Source organism: Ceratotherium simum, chromosome 3 (assembly GCF_057802395.1).
Source record: "Ceratotherium simum simum isolate JZ-2026a chromosome 3, ASM5780239v1, whole genome shotgun sequence".
Taxonomy (NCBI): domain Eukaryota; kingdom Metazoa; phylum Chordata; class Mammalia; order Perissodactyla; family Rhinocerotidae; genus Ceratotherium; species Ceratotherium simum.
In genome coordinates, this window is record NC_141902.1 from 29,720,758 (window position 1) to 29,728,624 (window position 7,867).

Here is a 7,867-nt window from a genome sequence, read left to right on the forward strand (position 1 = left end):
TTGGGAATCACAAAGTATAGTAACTACATGTTTTAACTCACTAGAAAGGCTCAAAAACAACTATGAGATGGCAGAATAAAGGATCAGCAATATGAAGATAGATTAACAGAAATTATTAATCTGAACAGCAGAAAGAAAAAAAAGAATGTAAATATGTAAATGGAGCCTCAGAGACTTGTGCAACACCATCAAGCACACCAATATATGTAATGCGGGTCCCAGAAAGAAAGGAGAGCGATAAAGCGGCAGAAAAAAATTATTTGAAAAAGTAATGTCCAAAAACTTCCCAAATTGGATGAAAAATATAAATCTACAGATTCAAAATTCAAGAAGCTCAATGAATTCCAAATAGGATAAACATAAATATGAATTTAGACCATTACTTAGTGTCATACACAAAAATTAACGCAAAGTGGATCAAATATCTAAGTATAAGAGCTATCATCTAAAACTTCCAAAGAAAACATGGGAGAAAAGCTTTTTGACCATGAGTTAGGTAGAGTTCTTAGATAAGACACCAAAAGCATGATCCATAAAAAAATAAAAAAAGAAAAGAAATAAACTGCTTATACATGCTAAAATAGAGATCAATGCCAAAAATAGTATAAGTGAAAGAAGCCAGTCACAAAAGACTACGTACTGTATGATTCCATTTATATAATATGTCCAGAAAAGGCAAATCTATAGTCACAAGAAACAAATTACTTATTGCCTGGGTCTGGGAATGGGAGTTGAAGATTAACTACACATAGGGACAAGGCTTCTTTTTGGGGTGATAGAAAAGTTCTAACACTGAATTGTGGTGATGGCTACGCAACTCTATAAGTTTATTAAAAATCATTGAATTGTGCATTTAAATGGATAAATTTTATGGTATACATATTAAACTTCCATAAAGTTGTTAAAAAATGCCAAGTGAGATTTCCCAGTCTAATTCTGCACTACTTTTGAAACTCCCCTGATCTGTTCAAATATCGATTTATTATTTCTCAAAATTCAAGTGAGACGATCAGTTAAGGGCGTAAAGTGATGGTTTTCTTTTTTGTGTGTGTGTGAGGAAGATCAACCCTGAGCTAACATCTGCCAATCCTCCTCTTTTTTTTGCTGAGGAAGACTGGCCCTGGGCTTACATCTGTGCTCATCTTCCTCTAATTTATGGGACGCCGCCACAGTATGGCTCCACAAGCTGTGTGTCAGTGTGCTCCTGGGATCCGAACCCTGGGCCGCCGCAGCAGAGCACGCGCACTTAACTGCTACACGACCAGGCTGGCCCCGATGGTTTTCTTAAACTTGATGTTGATGCCAAACACATTGGTGGCTCATATAATTTGCAATAACTCAATGAACATCTAAAGTAAACCTAAAATTCCTTAATTTTGAAAAAAAAAAGGATACATTACCAGAGCACAAAATCACTGATCATCACACTGAACTGCTCTATTTCCCTGAAACTCTTTTCTACAAATTGTGATAATTTACCTTTGGGAAAACCAGTGTCCGCAGAAGACCTCTTTTCCATTAGAAGTAATTATGGCCCGTATTCAGTCCTACTCTCCCGTCCTGCTAAATTAACTTCCTTCCTAATGGAATGAACTATTTATAACTCTCTGTCTTAAGGAATGGTGATGATTCAAAAAGAGTGTTAACTTTCTGTGTGTCTCAATCTCTTGAAGCTACTGCTGAGTGAAACCTGCGCCTAAACAGGTAACAGGTACATAGCACACCTGCTCTCCAATTCCCTATCAAATCGTTACATTGCTCCCTCCCCCTTTATCCTTTTTGTTCCCAAATCTTCTTTCCTCTTTTTATCTCCTGTCTCCTTTTGCTCACATTCTTTATTTGAATGATTTTCTCTCATACTGTTTTATATCCTTCTGGTCTCATTTTCATAATTTCAATTGTATTGTGAGGCGAATTTCTGTCAAAAAGTCCCTATCTTTATTATATTGATATGTAAAGGGACTTTAATTTTCCATCCCTTTTCTCCTGAAATCAGATTCGTAGAAATAAAAAATTATGCTTTGGCTCTTTCATTCCAACTGAGCACAATCTGGCAGAACAAGCAATCTCTCTGTTTGGAAAGACTAGAATGATGGAGTTTTAAAAATCAACATAATTATAAAATAAAACTGTATTGAGTACTTATTATGTACGGAGCATGCTCTGGTCTTTTCCATGTGTTAACTCATTTTAATCCTCACAACAGCGCTCTAAGATAAGTACTATTATCATCCCTATTTTACAGATGAGGAAATTGAGGGACAGAGAAGAGAAGCAACTCACCCAAGGACACATAGTTCATAAATCAAGGAGATGGACATTCGAACCAGGTAGTCTGGCCCCAGAATCCATGCTCTTATTTACTGCATTATACTGCTAGTTATGAAATTGCTTTTATATTGTTTTTCCTGTTCCCTCCACTAATTTCAAGTTTTCTTTAGAAATTAGAAAATCCATACATATTACCCATAGAAACATAGAAAACTAGAGTTAACATTTAGGAAAATATAAAATGACCCAAAATCCCACATTGTGGCATAAAGTTTAAATATTTCCACACATATATATTCACTACATGTAGTGTTTTATGTTTTATAATATTTTTGTTAACTTAATGACAAGTCATATTTTTCAGGTTAGTTTATCTGAACTTTTAACTTATTTCATGTGCATCAAAAAATCTTATGAACACAAATTCAAATATATTTAAAAGTTCCCTTCCTTATTCACACAGCAAATTGCTTTTCATAGGGGCTTTCATTATGAAAACTGTAGTGTTATTTTGAATTACTGAATTTTTCCAAATATCTGGTGATGTTTTTCTGTTGTTCAATATTTCTGTAGCATGCTTTATGTTAATAATCCGTTGCAGTTTGAGGAAATGGCCAGAAACACTGTGGTGTCTATACACATTTTGTTTGAGGCAAGAAAGAAAGGGAAAAATTCGTATTTTTTCTAGCTTTATTGTATTAGATTTAGGATCTAGTTGCTAATGTGGGGTGTCGAGGTTACTCTGAGAGGACAGTCACGTGACAGGGAAGTCACTGGCTTCCAGACTGGTTTCCATTTTCCCATCAGGGTGCATGTGTCAGTGAGTTCAATTGCCAAAGTCACTTGGTGGAGATTTATTCTCCACTACATCCCCCACAGGGGCTTCTAGGCCTCTGATTTTGCTTACCATGTTTTCTTGAACTTTCTACTATGAATGTTAGTAAAGACTATCATTTAATTGTACCTACGTTGTGCCAGAAATTGTGCTAAGTATTGGCATTTACAAAGTTGGCTAAAAGTTCCTTGTCTCAGAGAGATTATATTTGAAAATGAAGAACTAACATGTAAAAAAGATAATATACTTTAATTATTATAAAGAATGTACAAGATATAACAACAGTTCATAGAAAGAAGCTATTTACTCTGCTTAGGGTCTTCAATGAATGCTTTAGAGTAGATGGCATTTAATATCTATGTCTTGAAGGATAAAGGGAAAAGGGAAGTAACATTTGTGCCAGATAGTATTACCCATATCATCTCACGTCCTCACAACATCAGGGGAAGTAAGTTATAATTCTCTCATTTTGTTGGCAAATAAATACCATCAGCATCATTCGGTAGCCTGCCCTAGTTTATACAGCTCATAAATGGCAGAGTTGGGATGGCAACCAAAATCTAGCGGACCTTACAGCCAAAGATGGTTCAACTTTGTAATGACCAGGAATAACACAGGTGAAAGCATATTCAAAGGCAGGAAAATGTGAAAAAATATAGTAAAGCGTTTAGTTCATAAAGGGTCTTATGTGATATGCTATCAAATTTTAAATATTCTTAATGATAGAACCAAATGTTTAAATAGGAGAGTAACATGAACATATTTAATCTTTAGATAGACAGATCTGAAAGCAAAGTATAGAAGGAACTAAACTTAGGTAAGATTGGAGGCAGTGAGATTATTCTGAAGGCTTTTCAGTCATTAAGATGAGAAAATATATAGACCTGAAATAATAATTGACAGTGGAAATGAAGAGGAGAAAACAAAAGTGAGAAATATTCAGGAGATATAAAGACTAAAGAGGAGACAAAGGTGCCACATAGATTCCTGGATTGGTCATCTGAGAGAATGGTCATGAGAGTTCTTAAGGTATTTACAACATGATAAAACCATGAGTTCAACCTTGGGCATTTTAACTTCGAGATAATTGAGGGGTGTCCATTTATGTACCACAGTATAATCTTGGATGTATTTTGCTGGAGTCCAAGCCTAGAGCTATAGATATAGAAATTTTCAATAAGTGGGGAGTGGTTAAAACAATGAAGCATGTTTGAAATGAAAAAATATTTTAGGATAGCCTCCTTAGTCACATCAACAAGGAGAAGCAGGGAAAAAAATTTGTGAATCAGTGAGAGACACGAAAGCTAAGTTAGAAATATGGGAGAAGGCTGGCCCCGTGGGTTAGTGGTTAAGTGCGTGTGCTCCACTACTGGCTGCCTGGGATCGGATCCCGGGCATGCACCGACGCACCACTTCTCCAGCCATGCTGAGGCCACGTCCCACATACAGCACCTAGAAGGATGTGCAACTATGACATACAACTGTCTACTGGGGCTTTGGGGGAAAAAAAAAAAAAGGAGGAGGATTGGCAATAGATGTTAGCTCAGAGCAGGTATTCCACAGCAAAAAGAGGAGGATTAGCATGGATGTTAGCTCAAGGCTGATTTTCCTCACAAACAAACGAAAAAAAGAAATATAGGAGAAAAATTAATAGAGCTCTGCTATACATGTATAAGGAATACATTCAGCTTCAAGTAACAATGCCTTATTTACAATCTCTTAAACTAACGAGGTTTTCTTTTTTTCACATTACAAGATGTCAAAAGGTAGAACTTTGCTGACATCAGTTAAAGACCTTTTAGACTGTGTTCTTTTACCTTTTAGACTGGGTTCTTTTTCTATCTGTTCATATTATCGTCTTTAACATGTGGACTTCCAAAGCTCGTGATTGCTGCACCTTTAGGCGTCACATTAATATTGAATGCAGGAATAAAGGAGCCAGGAAAAGAGCGTTCTCCACGTTAAGCTTTGTATTTCAACCTGGGAGAGAAAACCTTCCACATTGTTCTATATCTCATTAATCAAATCTAGGGTAAATGTCCCTCTTAAACCTATCCATGGCCAAGTGACATTGGATTATTATGTTTCATCAGGGGGCTAGGATAAGGACTTACCCTCTCCCCAAACTTTGAGATCTCTAACAAATACCTAAACAGGTAGCTGTTCTGTTAGTAGGAAATGGGGATGGAAAAGGCTTTGGGATAGGCAACATATATAGCAGCCAATGACAGAAGAAATTTCGAAAACAATGGATGATCAATTGTACCCAATTTGGAGAGTAAGTAAGATAAAGACTGAAAAGTGATTATTATATGTGATATTTTATATGTAGACTACAGTGTGCTGAATCCTTGGTGACTTCTCTAAAAGGATTTTCTGAAATGGAATCCAGGTTGTTTTGGCTTGTTCACTAAATCAAATGTATAAGTTAAAATGAACTTATCTGTAAAGGGTTTGAGAAAAAAAGGGAAAATCAGAAGGAATCCCCCCATCCCATCCTTGACAGATTTAATATTTGAAGGAGAGATTCTACGTGTAACAGATCAAGGGAAGTGAAAAGTTGAGATGAAGGAAAAAGGTCTATTATGCTTCTAGATCATAGGATCTAGATCCTTGGAGGGGGGGAGGTTTAGAGTAGACTTGGAAGTGTTGGCCTTGAAGAGCATAGAGCAGTGATTAGGAGCATAATTCTGAAGTTCTACAGCGCTTGATACAAGTCCCGGCTTTACTACTTCATCTTTCTGAGGCTCAGTTGCTTCATTTGGGACATAAGGATAATAAAACTGAACCTATTTTATGGAGTCATTAAGAAGCTTGCAAGAGATCATGTACTTAACATAAGGCCTTGAATGTAGAAGACTCTCAAATGTTATCTGTGATCATTACAATTGATTATTAATTATTATCATTGTATTTACTAATCTTTATTCTCAGATATCCAATATTTTATTTTCATTTTAGTTTGTCACTAATTTATTTATTAAAAGTGGTCATGGACCAAAGATGATATCATATCATGAACCAAATATTATAATTATTAAGTCTTGTACATTTGAATTCCATTTAAATTCTAAATGCCCAAGGTAGGGAGTTATGTGATATCTTCAAGTACTTTTGTCCTGGTGCTCTCTGTAATCCTAGTGATGTAAGAGAATATTAATAGCTTAAGAAAAATGCAGGTAAGAGAATACAAAATTTGTGTGAAAATATTAATAGTGATGTGACAGAAGAGATGACATTTATTTGATATGAGAACATTTAGGGCAATGGTCAGGAAAATGATTGAGAAATTTTTAAGAAATATTAAAAAGAGGTTTAACTACTTAATGAAAATTAAAGTATCCCCTTTTGGCTTTATCTGAAAAATTTACAGTCACATTTTCCCTCAAATATCCTCCTTATATAATAAATTTGTTGCTAACTTTATTTCCTCCAAAATGTTCATTTTTCTCCTCTCAATCAATTATATTTAACTTACTCAGCAAGACAAATAGGGAATCTACATCTGTGCTAGTGATACTTACTCTTTTTAATTTTTATCCTCAGGTCACTTGAAAATCAGCTCTTCTGTCCCAGTGAATGGGTGCACTAAATGACTCTGTGGTCACTGAGTTTGTGTTATAGGCCCTGTCTTGTCCTTGGGAGAAGAAACTTTTTCTCATTTTGATATGTTTTTTGCTATATTTAGGGGTCATCTTGGGAAATCTTTTTATTTTGTTTTTGGTAATTTTTGATTCTCACTTACTTTCTCCTATGTACTTCCTGCTGGCCACCCTGTCCCTCATTGACATGGGCCTTTCCTCTACCGCAGTCCCCAAGATAATCACAGACCTTTTCTATGAATGCAAAGTAATTTCTTTCCAAGGTTGTATGACGCAGATATGCTTCATCCACATCACAGTAGGAGTAGAGATGGTGTTACTCACAGCCATGGCATTTGACAGGTGCACAGCAATCTGTAAGCCTCTTCACTACTTGAAAATCATGAACCCAAAATATGTATTTCATTTGAATCACTGGATGGATAACTGGAGTGATCAATGCTATGGCTCAGTTTTTATTTGTTATAAACTTGCCTTTCTGTAGGCCTAACAAAGTGGACAGCTTTTATTGTGACCTCCTAAGATCATAAAACTTGCATGCACAAATAGAGCCAAGCTCGAGGTTACTGTTACTGTCAACAGTGGTTTCATAAGCATCAGCACCTTCATCCTGCTAATCCTTTCCTATTCATTCATTTTGGTCACTGCTGGAAACGTTCCTCAGGAGACTTATCCAAGGCATTTTTCGCTATGTCATCTCACATGACTGTGTTTTTTCTGTTTTTTTATTCCACGCATGTTTCTCTATGTCTGGCCTTCTCCCCTACGATCATTTGATAAAAATCTGTTCACTTGGGGAGATTGACTTTTCTATCACTGCTGTCTTGAACCCTGCCATCTATATATTAAGGAACGAAGACATAAAGGTAGAAATAAAAAGATTGAGCAAAAAGATATCTTATTCCAAATCTTTTTGATTGTATCTTTTTTTGCAGCTTTAAAATTGTGCACCCAACTGCATGCTGGCCCATCTCCACTTAGGCACCTCAAATTTAACATATCCAGAACAAATTCTTGGTCTGCCATCTTAAGCCTGCTACTACTTCATGTGTGGCGTAAGTCCATAACCATTACCATCATGGGAAATGTAAATCTATCATACTAAGAATTGATATTCTTACAGAGAACAGCGTGGTCTGACAAAGAACATTTTAATTTT

The 7,867-nt window shown here is 35.9% G+C and overlaps 1 pseudogene; it reads left to right on the forward strand.

Annotated features, from left to right (window-relative positions):
- The first annotated feature begins 6,685 nt into the window (after nucleotides 1–6,685).
- Nucleotides 6,686–7,625, forward strand: LOC147917507 (olfactory receptor 4F15-like; annotated as a pseudogene).
- Nucleotides 7,626–7,867: the final 242 nt, after the last annotated feature.